The sequence below is a fragment of the Magnolia sinica genome, chromosome 7 (genome assembly GCF_029962835.1).
Source record: "Magnolia sinica isolate HGM2019 chromosome 7, MsV1, whole genome shotgun sequence".
Lineage (NCBI taxonomy): Eukaryota > Viridiplantae > Streptophyta > Magnoliopsida > Magnoliales > Magnoliaceae > Magnolia > Magnolia sinica.
In genome coordinates, this window is record NC_080579.1 from 11,374,295 (window position 1) to 11,391,480 (window position 17,186).

Consider the following 17,186-nt stretch of genomic DNA (forward strand, 5'->3'; position numbering starts at 1 on the left):
AGAGATCTTCGGGCCATTGGAGGGTTTCCCGGATTGGTTGTTCAGGAAAAGGTCAGGTGATAGAGGTGGCAGATACAGTAGGCACAAGCAATACTGAGCTTTCCGTTAGATCAATATTTATCTTATTCAAAGGTTATACCGACTTATAACTAAGCTATGACCGACCTATAATTGACCTATAGCCGACTTATAGTTTAGGTCGGCAATCTGCCATTTGAGTGGACTTACAGTTATATCTTATTTAAGTGGTCTTATAGTTGCATCGACCTACTTAAAGGTCAACCTTCACTTTACAGTAGATGCCTTTTAGGTGGTTTTAACCCTATTGGGTCCGTGCTGGTGTATAGAGTTGGTCTATTCCATAAGTTAATCTATTTTCCCCCCAACAGAAACCATTGTTATATGAGTTTGCTAGTTGATGCATCATACCCTAAATCTCCTATTTTAGATGATCCAATTCAATCATGGGACCCCAAACCATTAAAGGTTTATATTTTTCCTTCAAAAAATTATTCTTATTCTATTCACTACGTAGTTGATTTAGCATTGAATAAAATGGTGAAACGTACATTTTTCAACAATAAGGTCTAATCATGCTATTTATACCCAGTGTTTTACGGAAGAATTGTCAACTATTCAACAAACATGGTGGTAAAAAGAATGTCATGTTGTGCCTAAATTTCAAGTTGTTAAACTTTAACCATGTGAACATAGTATTAGAAAGAATATTACAACTAAGGACATTTGAGATCATATAGGATTATATGCAAAAGGTCTTTTTCTCTTTTTCCTTTTTCTTTTCTTCCTCTTCCTTAAGACATCTTTTTCCGTTACTAGGTTTTTCAAAAAATAAAAAATAAAACCTTCATAGCATCTGGTTTGGATGGTAGGCATGCTTATATTCTTTCCTTTAAATACTATCCAAATCCAAACTACTAATTCAATATTAAGAGTGGAGATTAGCTGGCCTAAATGATGCTTTCTTATTCAGTAACCAATGTCTTTATCTTAATTTCATGATCAAGCAACTGGCAGAATCTCTTTGTTGATTTATTCCCAGTATCTAAAAAGAAAAAGGTTAGGAGCTCCCATGGAGATTATGATTTAGATGGTAGGCATGCCTATATATATATTCTTTCCTTTAAGTACTCTCCAAAAACTAATTAAAATCCTTTCCATAAATAATTACAATTGTTTTTTTACTAGTAAGTTATGTAATTGATGGTATGAACTAAAAATCTACTAAATAGAAAAGAATATATTCCCACCAATTCCAAATTGTTAAAAAATAATAATAATAATAATAAGTAAATAAATAATTTTAAAAATAATCATGGAATTGGAACTAGTAACTAATTCTATTTTAATTGAATATTTAAAGCTTCATGTCAACGTCTTTGTTTCATCCACGAAAAGATGATAGAATTAAATATGTAATGGATGTCCACTTCATCTGTTCTAAGAAAGGAAGGAAAGAATAATCTTTTCTTCTTGTTTTTATTCACATTTTATTCTAAATCCACCGTTTAAGAAAGAACAAAATTAATAAAGAAAATATCTAAATCTAGACCCAAGGGGATTAAAATCCTGTCATGTTTGGTGAATTAGGACCATTCATCTGGTAGACCCTTCTACTGATGTCCCACGAAACAGTAACAACACCCCCTTGCAGAACTTTCCCCTTTTAAAATCTGGATCATTGGCGTTCTCTTGATTTCTTCTATTACATCCAGCCATCAACAGTAGGACTCGCAAGATGGACGGTCCAGATGCAAGAATCATATTACCACATGTAAGGTTGAACGGCAACGAACGTAAGAGTATTTTATTGCGCGACGGTCCAGACCGCGTCCTTTTGTCTGTACGAAATGGACGGATGATATCATCCGAGAAAACGACAACTGTCGACGTGGCACGACGCGTCTTCCGTACAACATATGCAAACACACGTCCTGAATAAGCGCTCAGTGCAGAAGCCTCACGTGTGCAAAGAAAGCATATGAGTGAAAGATCTGAACCGCTCATTAGGTAATCTCTACTATTTAGCTTCCATATCAAACTTGAGGTGAATCTAAATCTCGTGTGGGGCATACATACACATCAAATTTTAACCGTTTAAACGGTCCATTTTTTACAAGTAATATTTTTATATTGAAATTCACCTGATGAACGGATCCGATCTTTACACATATTCTTAATTTTTCGTACCATGCGAGTGCACTTTTAAAATGCACTCGTGCGAGTCACCTGGTGAAGCTTCGAGTTCCGCGCTGAAACCGCGTAGGAACGGATAAACCAATCACCGCGCACCAGAAAAAGAGAAAAAGTGCTGCGGTGGAGTCTGGCGAGAGCTTTTAAGGATGATACTCTGGCCGGTACGACACTTGATACACATGCACTAAGAAATTGTAACTGACACACTCATCAACTCGTATTAAACCGACTAAATTGTATTAATTACAGAGGTTAAGTCACAAGCCCAAAATCATATTAGTAAAAAAATCCTGACCTCTGATTCGTTTACGTATTTTTGTTAAAATAGGACCGTTGGATGTTTTGCTTTTAACCGTCCAATAAATGTCCACCAATCAGATATTCAGATAACCGAATAAATGTATATTTTGGTTCATAATGCATCTAAACTGAAAATATATAATTTGGACAGTTTAATTTTGATTTTTTTTAATATAAAATTATGCAATATCTAAGTAATTTATAAGTGCCTGCGTATCATCCATCGCTCTGCCATAGTATCAAAGTTTTTATCTTTCCGCGTAAAAATAGAAAGGCTGCTCGCATGAGTGTCAGACGTGAGTAGATAGCAGGCCGTATATCAGGTGGGCCCCACCATTTACATGTCCCGGCCCAGAGGTGCTCTTTCAACCCGAACCGTCCGGTTAACTTTCGTAGAATAAATGGTCGAATTCAACGGTGCACAACAACTTTCACACTCACTGCATTTTAGAACATCTGAACCGTCTAAAAAGTGGACCCCACTATAAAGATCACCTACGGAAAAAATCAGGATCATCAGACGGCTACGCCATGGAAATAGATGGAGATGGACAGAAGATATTCTGACTCGATGTACGGGTATGAAGCATTCCATGGTGCTGCCAACCTTTTTAAAGCGACGGATTTTCTACACGAGTGACACTTTGATGGGAATAAATCTGTACCGTACATCACTAGATTGTAAGATTGTACCTGAATATTTCTCATTTGGAAATCATTGACCGGTTGTTCGGCAAGTTCTTGTAAAATAAGATTATTATACAAAGCTTTGTTAAGCCCACGTGCATTAATGCACGTGCCACCACATGGGCCTGTGTAGCAGGCGAGTGCAATATCCAAGCCATCCATAAGGTGGTTTTGACCATGTAGATCTTATCTGCCAAAGATAAATCAGGTCCATTCAGTGAATAGACCACACTGGAAGAAATAGTTGGACGGTGAACAAAACTTCAACCACTATTTTCAACCGTAAATTTATTTTGTAAACTGTTGTCAAAAAGACATTCAGTACATGGTTTGGAGACGCGGATCAGGTGGTGTTGCCCACACCACACCTAGCGGTGGTGTAGTGATGTGTTGGGCTCTGTGGGGCCCACTGATGTATGTATATTTTATATCCACACCATCTATCCATTTCTCCAGTTCATTGGAAACAGGTGGTTGAATGCCTACCATTAAAAAAATTCTTAAAGCCCATGTCCCGGATCAAGCTGATATTTGTGTTTCCCTTCATCAGGTCCGTGTGACCTTATCAACAGGTTGGATGGTAAATAAATACTAAGGGACCCTTAGGAAGGTTTTAATAGTGGTGTCATTATCTCCCCTGTGTGGTCCACTTGAATTACCAATCTGCTTCATTTGTAAGTTCATTCACTAGAATACAATAAGCTAATGGAATAAATGGACGGCTTGGATATAAAACATATACATCAAAGACATGAAATGGCCTATGCATTAGTAGCTTTATACACACTGTTAGCTTAGCAAAAATTTAGCATATAAGGGTTGCCCATGAGACTATCCTGGTTTGTGATGGCATCTAACCTGCCCAAAAGGGCACATATTAGGTATTGAATAAACTCTGTGGGTCTATTATGATGTATATGTTTTATCTACACCATTCACCTGTTTTACCAGTGTATTTTAGGACATAAAGTCATAATTGAAGCATATTGAAAGCTCAAGTGGGCCACACCATCAGAAACAGTGAATTTTGGACACGGATTGCTTCCTAGTACCCCGTCTCTAGCCATGAACAGCAGTTCTGTGGGCAGGACCACTGCGATATATTTGTTTATCCATGGCATCCATCCCTTCTCTTAGATCATATTTTAAGGTAGGTGCAAAAAAAAAAAAAAAAAAAATCCAATGCTCAAATGGACCCATCAAAGATGGCTCTTACATTTATTGCTTTGCGCATTTAATGCAACCCAAGCATACTATTTGGTGTGGTCAACTTTTTTATTATTATTATTATTATTATCAAGTTAGGTTGTTAGTACACAACCATGTCAGTACATACACTCCATGTTAGCCACCCCCGCTAGGGAACGATACCAAGACCTCAAGTGTTGAAACGAGGTATCTCCACTCACTCTGCCATTTGAGCTATGGATCTGGGTGTATTTGGTGTAGTCCACTTGAGCATTGGAATGATCCGAGAGAAGAGATGGATACCGTGGAGAAACGAATACATCGTTGTGGACTCGCCCACACCGCTCATTTGTGGCTAGAGACCGGCGAGGGTAGGACCCAATTTGCATCCTGAAATTTGAACACCTATCTTTAAAATTTTCTTGTGAGTCACACAAGTTTTAGATGAAGTTAAAATTTGCATTTTCCCTTCAACCATGTATGTATAAACTTACAAGCCGGTTGGGTGATAAATAAACATTACTGTTGGCCCTAAGATGACAAAGGGTGGACTATGCCAAAGGAAATAGCATGGATAATGACGTCGACCATTTAAACCTTCTAAGTGCCAACCATAACATTTATTTGTCATTCAACCAATTCTTAAGGTAAAGTACAAATATTAAATATTAGCTTGATCCAAAACTTGCAATTTTCAACATAAGTATTCCATTTCTACTATTTCCTTTGGTGTGGTCTACTTAAGTTTTGAATATGATTCAATTTTAGGCTCATGCTCTAAAGTGAGCTGATAAAAGGGATGGACAGAGGGTATAAGACGCATATGGTGGGCCCCACAAGTTTATTCAATATGTTATACAATCTACACTTGTCTAGCAAAAAAGTGGTTCCATTGTAAAAGTTAGACGCCTCAAAAATCAAGCCAAAATGAGCCATAATGAAACCTAACTTTGAGCGTGGAGCCATAATGAAACCTGCCCTAAAATATTCTAATGAAATAGATGGATGACACGGATATATCATATACATCATGGTGGGGCCCACAGATTTAAGTCAAACATTTTTAGACCCGTTTTCTAGGTGGAATTACTCACTCATCTTTAAACAAGTGAAAAAGTAATAGTTACTTATTTACAGGAATTTACTGGTATCATGAAAAATCAAACAGGCTGCCCAACTAGATGAAATTACCCAAGTGCCTTCCGGCCGAGGGTAGTTATAGAATACTCTAAGAGAGTATGGCACCTGATACTTAGGCATTAAGAAATTATACACACCGCATACGTGAACTTAAATTTAAATGATATTGTCCAATCCACTGCAATGAGGTGGATGACCCCAGACTGCATGGTGTGTCACATGATCACCAAGCTCAATATTGTGTTGATGTCACCAAGTTTTGTGGGCCCCACCATGATATGTGCTATATCACACCGTCCATTAGTTTTGTGGGCCCTACCATGATATGTGTATTATATCCATACCATCCATCCATTTTGTGGTACTATTGTTGGGCATGGGCCAAAAAAGAAGGGAGATCCAAAGCTCAAATGGACCATGCTGTTTTCCAACTGCCCAAAAAGCAGTTGAGATTGAACGCCGACCATTGAAAACCTATTAAGTATTATAGAAGTTTTTAATCAAGCTGATGTTTGTGTTTTCCCTTCATTTAGGTCAACCTGACCTTATGAATAGGTTGGATGTCAAATAAACACATGAATGGTCCTAGGAAGGTTTCAAGGGTAGGTTCACTCGAATTTTGGATCTGTCTTAAATTTTAGGCTTATGCCTGAAATAATCTCACAAAATAGATGGGCAGTGTGGATACAACACATACATCATGATGGGGCCTACAAAATTCTGTCAGGTCAACACATGACTAACAAGGTCAGCAATCCACTTCCATGAAAAAGTGACAAGCATAGGACCCACAGTGAAAAAAAATTGGTCCAATCAAGTTAAGGGCTTCGTTTGGGAGCTAACCCCCTAGATTTGAAATCCTCATGTTTGGCACGTGAAATTCAATGGGATTAGACGGTATGGAATTACATAAAAGCAATCATTCACACATGTGAGGGGATGTCATGGATTTGCTATAAACGTGGATGTTAAGAATTCATGTTTGGATGGGAAAGGATGTGGGAGTGTTTGGAAGGGGTGGAAGAACTGAGATACCACATGGAAGAGCATGCGGGCGTGTTTGGTTCACTTGAAGACTTTGTGTTAAGGTGGATGGGTACAGTGGATCACATTCACCTCTCCATCTGGCCATTGTATATGATTCCCTGCTGGCGAGCATGCTGCGAACGGACATAGGCTCCCAATATCCATAGATCGAATCCAGAGGCTTTATCCACACCATAGATCCATTTCATAGTGTAATATCACATAACAACCTGTGTTTGTTTCGTCACCTCGTTAGCTACAACTTAATAACCTTCTCTCTTAAAACTATTGTTAGTTTCGCGTCTTAATGCAATTTGCTCAAGCAATGTGTTAAATAATACTTGATCTATAGGTCTACTCCATTTAATTTTTTACTACTCGGGATTGAGGCTCAGCAAGGGATTTGACCGGATTTTTATGGGGTGAAAATTGAGTTGGAAGTACACTAAAGTTTTAACCGGCAACTACGTTGGTGTCGGTGTAAGACTCGTCCAGATGTCCGACATCCCACTTATGCATACGACATAGAGTTACGAAAGAAAGTTTTCTAAATTGTATACTTCAAACAATATACATGACAATAGCAAAAGACTTGTTAAAAAGAAGGAGTTCAAGCCAAATTATCATCTTGAAAAAAGTTTCTAATTCATGCATAGTTGTTATTACATAAAACAAAACAGTTAATATTTTAAATGAGTAGATGCAAATTATAATTAAGTAAAGTACGCCAATCTATTTTTACTATTATTTTAGGGCCTGTTTCGATTCGCGTATAAGATTGTATTGCATTGTTATACAATACAGCAGTAGTACAACGGCGGATGTACACTATATCGAGTGCCCTTTTCATTTTCGATCAGACTGTTTGGGAAGGACTGGCTTTGCATATGTAATCAATGGATGTATGCATGTTCAATGTTTGTTGAAGGATCGATCTATGTGGACCTGGTCTTCACCACATACACTCATTACACTATCAACCATCACGTAATATCTATGTAGGCCCCATCATGGTTTAAAGATTTAATCCAAACCATCAATCAACTTATATAGATTAACATACAGAATGAGTCAATCCACCATCCACATTATGACGGTGTATGTTAGTACCCCACTTTTAAACTATGCACCCACAATAACGGTCTGATTTACTTATTAGGTTGGCCTTCTTTGATTTGGTCTATACATCGCCCAGATTTCATCACCTAATGATCTCCAAGATAGGGCCAACTTTTTCAATAGCTCAGATGCCATTCACACGAAACAGTGGGTAATTAAGATTCTGCTTTCACATAAACACAGCACAGACTCACCCACAACATAAATACTGAAAATTAAAGATCTGATTACCATGTTTATGGAATGATGGCCCTAAGATGAGGACATCCCATCTTCAACGTAGGCGAAGAAGACAAAGCAAGCAACTGCGTCTACGTTTAAGATGTGCCCGTAAACCCATCCATTCCTTTTACAAGAGGGTTGAAAACGACAGAGAAGAAGAAAGATGACGCAGGAAGATGAGATGGACGCGCGAAACACGCAGAGGTTTGAGAGAGTTCTCTGCTGTGAGAGGCGGTGCAGTGCAATGACATCGATACATTGCCCAATGTCCTCGTAATGTACGTCCAAACCACATGTCCACGCGCTTCTGATTCAGCGCTGTATTTGCATGCCACATACTGCCACAGATTCCAAATCCAATTCAAACGCAGTATATTGTATTTATTCAACTTAAAACAATGCAGTAAGTTGGGTCCGAGCGATCCAAACAGGCCCTTAGGCGTTTGCCTACATTTTTTTGGCAATCTCATCGCGCGCTCTGATCTACACATCTTTCTCCCGTTGAGTAATTCAAACCAACCATTGTCTCTCATCATTTGTTGATACCTCATACGGTGTTAGGTTACTCTGTCCTCCACGGGATGTATACCAACATCACGTATATCTTGATCAAACTCATATTCCAATCATATGAAATTATGTAACACACAACAAGCAATAAAAATTTTCACTTATGTTTGGAATGGATACTGCATTGTCGTCTTCGAGATTGGGAATCTGCCTTTCATTACTCTAAAACAACGTTCAATTGCATTTTGCAGTCGTGCATGTCGATAGTTAAATAACTCATTCATTTTCGTGGGAACTCTCCCGGTTTAATACTCTTACAAGTGATATCGAACACCACAATGGGGAGCCATAAATCTTGGCGAATGAGCATATCTCGTGTCGACAACATAATAGTTTTCTATAAATTTTGAATGAAAGTCGTATTCAACGAGTATTGAATCATAAATTATAGTTAAAAATTATTGTCATAGTTCGAATGAACAATTATTATCATTTGGGACAATTAGTGGATAATTAGTTCATGTCAGAATGTTATGTAGGACTCTTGCATCTGAAGCAAAACATTCCCAACCAGCTAAAATGTATAAAATTTTCATATCAAATGAACAAGCAGCAAATACATTTTGAGACAAGATCCTTTTTTTTTAATTGCAGAAGCTCTCATGGTGGGATGGTTGTACGTGAGCAGGAATGTGCGTCCCGTCAATTGCACCAACACAATCCTATATAGATTTGATCCAACTTCATTTCTAAGTCAATATAAATACAAGTATACCAACAACCATATATAGAAAAATGTCTGCAATATTGAAAATGATACCTGAAAGTATGTAGTCCAATATGGATTTGATTGAATCTCATCGAGGGTTTCTTGACCGGCCTGTTCAACTACTCAAGGTAAAGAGAGACAAAAATATATAGGACTCAGTGAAAGTGATAGCTAACAGTTTCACTTGAACGTATAAACTTGTGTCCTATTACCTGATTATGCATGTTATGACCTACTGTCTGTAGAAAAATTACTAATTGTTCTTCCAAACTAACATTATGACTATCGCGCAGATGTGCCTTCTCGTGTACTTTAATACAAAGTTGAAAAAAATACTTCTCGAGTTATCTTGAGCTAAGTAACACAATCTATGTCACTCGTATGTATGATAGAGTTGATGAACCTCGCCCGCTCATCATCTCCGTGACGTGTCGGTTATCTAAATATGTAAACCCAACAATATTCTCCAACTACAGGTATACAAGCTCCCATCGCGAGAACAACGACAAACATTATAATCTCTTCCTCATCTTCATTTTCCATCATCTATCTATCACCTACAATTTGAGAAGAGAAAGTCTTTAATTTCTACTAGCGAGTGTTTACTTCTATAGGTGGAGTCTAAAGACTAGAAAATAGATAGGTGTAACTTCTATTTTTGAACATTAATATTTGTTAACTAAATGAGAATTAGATATAATTTCATTAAACAAGATGTCCATAATTCACTGATGAAATACTTTTACTACTTTAGGATATTACATGGAAAGAATTAGTAATAGGCCAACACAAATAATTCTACAATCATTTTTAATCATGTTTCATTATCCTTCGAAAATGAAAAAAATCATGCCATAAAAATGGTAAGAATATATTTTGAACAAAACATGTAAAACTTGAAGGCCAATTAAATAGTTGAAAATGTTGAGTGAGTTTGGGGTCTCATCAAATCCACTGTCAAGTACTATAATTGGTGATGTGAGAAGATCTGATTAACCGCCACTGGTCAAGCTAGTTGAAGGTAAATAAGGCATAGAAGCCATCAATGGAGAAGAGATATGTAAATGCTTAGAATGTTACTTTCTCATATATGTCATGTGGCTTATGTTAAATAAAAGGAAATCATCCAATCATCCAAACATTAATTTCTTTTAGGAATTCACACAAAAGTTAGAAAGCTCATAATATAAGTAAGCTACCATTACTTCCATATGCATGAAGGTAAACAAAAGAAAGTATGTGAATATTTTGCCCTCCAAATGTTAAAGAACAATATATTATTGACAACCCTAAGATAAGTCATGTTTATCAATCATTCAACTGATCTATATATAATTAGATTTTTTCAAACAATTTAACTCTAGAATAAAAAAATTATTTAATAAGGATAAACAGATCTTAGATTTTGATAAGATCAAAATTATTTCCCTATCATTTTTAGGCTAAGAAGATTATGTTTAAGATAGTTCTCATCATGGACACGTAATCTCATATTCAATTGGTTGTGGTCAAACATTTTATAAATGGTCCAGATGAAAAATATACAACTAATATTATAGCTAGCAAATAAAACTAATTAAGAACTTACTTAATAATCATAGACAGAGATAGAGAAAAGAGGGAGATTTTCTGACAGAGATGCTCTACAGGGGATATGTAGATAAACTAATATCAAAACCTATCTGAACTACAACACACCAAGGATGACAGAAAAACTTCTTTCATAATTTAATTTATGTTGTAAGATGAAGATGTCAGCCATATCTATTCATTTTGTGAGATCATTTTAGAACATGGTACAACAAAATCAAGTGGATCTAAAACCCATGGAGGCCATACTAGAAGAAAAACTAAGGAAATAAACATTTATAGTTTAAACTTTTTTAAGATTTACCTTGAAGTTTATATGCCATCCAAACCCTTTATAAGTCATTCCCATTGGAATGAACTGAAAACACAAAAAACTTACCTGAATAAAAAAGTTCCCATGGCCATACAAATGTTTCAATGCATTGTTCAATCCCCACTATTTCATGTGGCCCACTTGAGTTTTGAATCCACTTGATTTTTGTTTCATGTCCTAAAATAACAAAATGAATAAGCAAGATGGATTTCTCACAAACATCATAGCGAGTCATACCTAGCGAAGGAACTTACTGCAAAAGGCCTTTACAGGAAATTCTCATCCAGTTAAAACACACACATTGTAGTGGGCCCACATAACATGACCAATAGCGAAGTGGGTACGGAAACGGATTGGCTACTGCCCCTGACACTAGCCCGGCAGCTGGTGCGCACTACTCTGTGGACCCCACCATGATGTATGTGTTTCATCCATGCTGTTCATCCATTTTTACGAATCATTTTATTTCTTGATCCAAAAAATGAGAGGTATATAAATCTCATGTGGACCACACCACAGGAAAACAATAGTGATTGGATATCCACCATTAAAATCCTCCTAAGGCCCACCGTAATATTTATTTGATATCCAATCTGTTGATTAGGTCATACAGACCTAGATTAAGGGAAAAACAAAGATCGGCTTGATCCAAAATTTTTATGGCCCCGAAAAGTTTTTAATGGTCGACGTTCATTCAACACTGTTTCCTGTAATGTAGTCCACTTGAGATTGGTATATAACTCATTTTTGGTATAATACCCTAAAATGATCTACAAAATAGATGGACAGCATGGATGAAACAAATACATCATGGTGGGCCCACAGAGCACTGACCACCAGCCATTGGCTGGTGACAGTGGGAGTAGCCAATCCGTTTCCAGTGGGTACTAGCAAAATCAATCTGAGCCAAATGACACGAGTAATGCTAATTACAATCGCTAGGAGTGCACTCGCATCACACATTGAGATGATGCATACATGGGACAAATCAGAGCCGTTCATCATGAAATCCCAACAATGTAGATACTAGTTCAAAACAACTAGACCCACATGCACGTCAAGTGGGCTGCACCTGCACAAAGTGATTGATCCGTTGAGAGAAATTTACCAACTGTTCAGATTATGTCTGAATAGCATACTCGATGGGAAGAGGATTGGCTGGTGTACCTCACACCAGTTATATAGTTGTTGTATTGACGTCAGCAAGTTCCTTGGGTATGATCATAAGGTATGTTTATATCCAAACCGTCCATCCATTTGGCGAGCCCGTCTTAAGGCTTGAGACGAAAAATAAGACATATCTAACCATCAAGTGGACCACAATGCAAAAAGCAGTGGGGGATTGAACGTCTACCATTGAAACCCTTTTTTGGGTCAAAGAAGTTTTGGATCAATATGAAATTTGTTTTTCCTCTTCATTCAGGTCTTTGTGACCTTATGAACAAATTGGATGGAAAATAAACATTATGGTAGGCCCGTGAAAATCATTATCTCCGCTGCTATTTGTGGTGTGGTCCATATGAACTTCGGATATGATTCGCTTTTCGTATAATGCTCTAAAATGATCTCTAAAAATAAATGAACGGTGTAGATATAACAAATACATCACTATGGGCCCATGTAACTTTGATCTCATTTGAACCGTTTGTATAACTCGGAGCTCGAGGAGGGTCAGTGCTCATCTTTGCACGACACGTACCTACAACAGCTATATAGCTGGTGTGTGGTACACTAGCCAATCTGCTTCTTACTGGATAACATTAACGGCCACTCGGATCTTAGACACGTGTGAATTGATCCACGTGTGAGAAAAGTGCACCCAACTTGTGCAATTAGGGCCCGTTTGGACGGGAGTATTAGGGTGGAGTACATTGCAGTGGGTTGGAGTGCACAGAAAACGAAGCCATTTGTTGCAGAACAGTGGATTGTCTCTTATCCAATTGGAGTAGCCAATCCAACGCTCGTATGGTGTGCACGTTTGGACGGTTAAGCAAATCCAACCGTGGCAGATGCGGTGGATGTTTGGCCGCAATCCCATGCAATCCAACGGCTGGAGTGTTTGGACGGTCTAGAAAAAATAACTGACGGTCACTCTCTGTACTTGAAAGGGTGCATTCAATGGGATTGGGTACTCCACGGGGTACAAGATGTCTGTGTCTCATCCAAGCCGTTCACTGGGTACCGTCCAAACCAGTATGTCATCCACGCCGTCCATATATATATTGACATATCAGATGGTCAATTCAGAAACTCGTAAACACAGTGTAGTCCACTTGGTCTTTGCCCATCTACAAAATGGATCTGAAAATTTCAAAATAATCATTATCTACAAAAGACGTAGGCGAGATCTAAAGTTGTAACATTATGGTGGGGCCCACTCTGTAAACGCTAGAGGCATTAAGGTGTATCTTAGTATGCAAAGCGATTTCAAGCAACCCCTAGGGGACTGTCCACGTCAAATATGGGTCGCACATTCATGGATGTGTTCCATCCATTCCGTTCATTTCAAACCGATAAAATTGGGAGATGCATGTCAAAATTAAAACTAGAGATGTCGAGAGATATCAATACCACAAAGAAATTCCAAAAACATACACGCAGCCTATAATATACTAAACCATCACACGGCTATAGTCCACAAAAACCATAAACATAAGTCGAAAGAAATAATCAAAGTAACAACAATAATATTTAAATTTTAATTATAATAAGCAATGCAAAAAATAGAACCAGCAGCCCCACGAACATCGCAACGACTTTCTCACTATCCGATTGAGCAAGATCATCAGTTGATGTCGCCATCTCCATCACCTCCTGTCTCGTCCGAGTCGACTGATGGGTAGACCCAGTCGTAGCGTGCTGGATCTTGATCTCAGCAGATGCAACGGCAACCTGTAAACACGGAGACTCTGGCAGTGGTCTGGATGACTCACATGCCTTATGGAAAAAATTATCCCAGCAGGCTATGGCCTCCTTCCAGTTCCGAAACGCGCAGTGTCTACTGCCACTGTATCCCTCAAGTTCTACTCGCACCTCATCCCAAGTGTTATATATCCCAGGGCGTCGTCTGACAAGGACAACGTACAACTTTTCTTTACCCATCTGTAATGACATGCATGGATTATTTAGTTGATATATCAAAGAATGAACATCCGTAATTTAAATAAGCAATACTAATCCTATTTTCTGAATATCAAAGTCGTATGTACGTACCCTTCCTGCATTATATGAACTGACTAATCCAATCTGAGTTAATGTGTCAGGCCCTGAATTTCAGTACCCGAATTGGCCAGACCCAGGTCCGAATTGCAGGTCATGATTTAATATTAAACATTTACAACTACACTTAATTAATCTCATTACAATAATAACGTTCATCAAATACAACCTTTAACTATTACAGCCTAAACTCACTTCTAAATTCTTATTATACTTTTTTTTCCATCAGTACAAATAAAAGATAAGTAAATTGATGATTGGATCTTCACTCTACTTTGCCCTTGACTAAACTCTGATGCCCTGAAACACTGTTATTTTGGGTATGAGCACAACCGCTCGTGGGATCTTATCTAACCAAATCTGAAATTTCTATATTTATATCGAACAAATAAATAATAAAAGTACTTTCTTGATATTCAAAACATAAATCAAAATATTGAATATTAAATATGACATGAATGCGATACTAGAATCATAAAGACGTACTGAATGCTACAATATCATGAATTCAATAATAAAATTAAATAATCATTACATCTTACAACACCATACCTAGGTGTATGGTCACATTGCATTAACGCCCACACACTGGTACCTCATGGTGAGGAACACATTTATACGTTAGCTGGTCAAACTGCTGCTCCAGTTGTACCTCTAACGTATGTTCGCGCACATAATTGTACTCATACGTTGTACACAAAGGAGACTCCGAAGGATCTAACGGGTTCTAGGGTCTTTCATCAAGGGACACGATTGCCCTACTTGCTAGCTCTAGGATCTCTCACCCAAGGGACACGATTGCCCTACTTGCTGGTTTTAGGGTCTTTCACCCAAGGGACACGATTGTCCTACTTGCTAATACCACAATCATTTTCTCATTTTTCTTTCTTTTTTCATAATTCCATAATCAGTAGAGATGAATGCATGTCATGAATTATTTCAAAATCAGTAGCGAAATAATTTAATTATTTAAATCCCGATACAACAATGTAAGTTCTATACAAATGTGTAGAAATTCGATGCCGTAAAAATCCAATTCCTGAAATTTACTGAAACATCAAGCTATTTTCTTTGCCCTTTTTTTTAAAAAAAAAAAAAGAAAACCAAAATTTAGAATTAAATTAATTAATATTATTTCAAACCAATTAATTTAAGTCAATTACTTTAACACTGATTTAAAGTCTAAATCTTAACACCAAATTCAGAAATAAAAGTTAGATTAAAATCTAACTCTACAAGTTAATCAGATTCAGTAAATACTAAAATTTAGAAAAGTAAATATTAGGAATAAAGGAATTTGACAATATTAATTTGAAGTTATTATGTCCAAAAAAAATAAACAAATAAATAAATTTTCTAAAATACATAAAATTAGAAAGTTCATAAATGGAGGAGAATCACCCACCTGATATTTGTACCGTCAATTTCTGGATTAAACCATACGCCCACGACCTACTTAGCGTCGCATGCTAAACCTGACCCACGCTTATGCTCTCAACGAGTTTCTCCCACTGACGCAACACATAACATTAACTTGCAGTCTACACTCGCTGGATGCGTGAGAAGTTGAATTTCAGGACACTATCTACCAAAAGAAAATAACACCTAAGTGGTCTATTTGATGAATGGTTTGGATTTCAGGTTAGTCTATTTAATCATGGCTGTTTCAAATCAAAGTTTTCTACTGTTCGTGTTGTTGGGCTGATATGGTATGTAAGATGAATCACTGTTTACAATCGAAAATATCAACAATATAAATTTTTATTTCTAATTAATAATTCTAGATATCATTTTGTTAAAACTTTAATAATTCAAATACCTAAATAGAATATTATTTTTACTATTATTTAATTTAGGAATTACAATGAAATAATGTACAATAAATTTTATTTAAATTCTAACTTTAATTAGATTAATTTTTTTACTTAAATAATGTTAAATATTAGTATAAAAATATTTACTATTTTTATTCACTAAATTCTAAAATTAAAATTTTTATTTTATTTATTACATAAACTTAACAAATACACACACACACACATACACACACACACACACACACACATATATTGAAATAACTTGATTATTTTATAATAAATTTTAATTTCTCTTTGATAATTCATTGAAAATGTATATTTAGGTTTAATCGATAAATTATTTAAATTTTAATTTAAACAAAAATTTTGAACTACAAGGAAAAGATTTTTTTTTTTTAAGTTAAAAATCTAATATTATACTTTATTAAAATTTTAATTTAATAAAATTTTAAATATACATTAATCACTAGAATTTCAAAATATAGAAATCTAATCAATTTAGTTTCAATTCCAAAATTTTGAAAATTTTCTTAAACTTAAGTTCATTTAAATTTAATTTGATTAACTCTTCAAATTTTAGAATTAAAATTTAGATTTTAATCTTTACAGAACAAAAATTATCACACTGATTTCTATAATATAAAATTAATAATGTAATTAAATTATTATTTAATAATTTAAAATTTATTATTATTTTTTTTTATCTAACTATTTAAATCTAAATTCAGAATTTTATTATTATTTATTTTTAAATCTAAATTGAATAAGGTTAAGGAAGATATTAATTTGAACTTTGGATACTATTATTGCTATATAAATTATTTGTTACAATATTATGTCAGTATGATTAACCTTGTTTTATAATTGACTATCTAAATTAATAAATTTACTTTTGTTTGATACATGTAATATAATTATTATATTACTTTTATGTTAAATTGTTAATATCATCATTTACATAAATTTTTAAAAAATAAATTATATTTATTACAACTTTTATATATTATCAAATAAAACTTTTCTATTTTGTTACTTATAACATAATTATATAAATAATATTAAATACTTATGT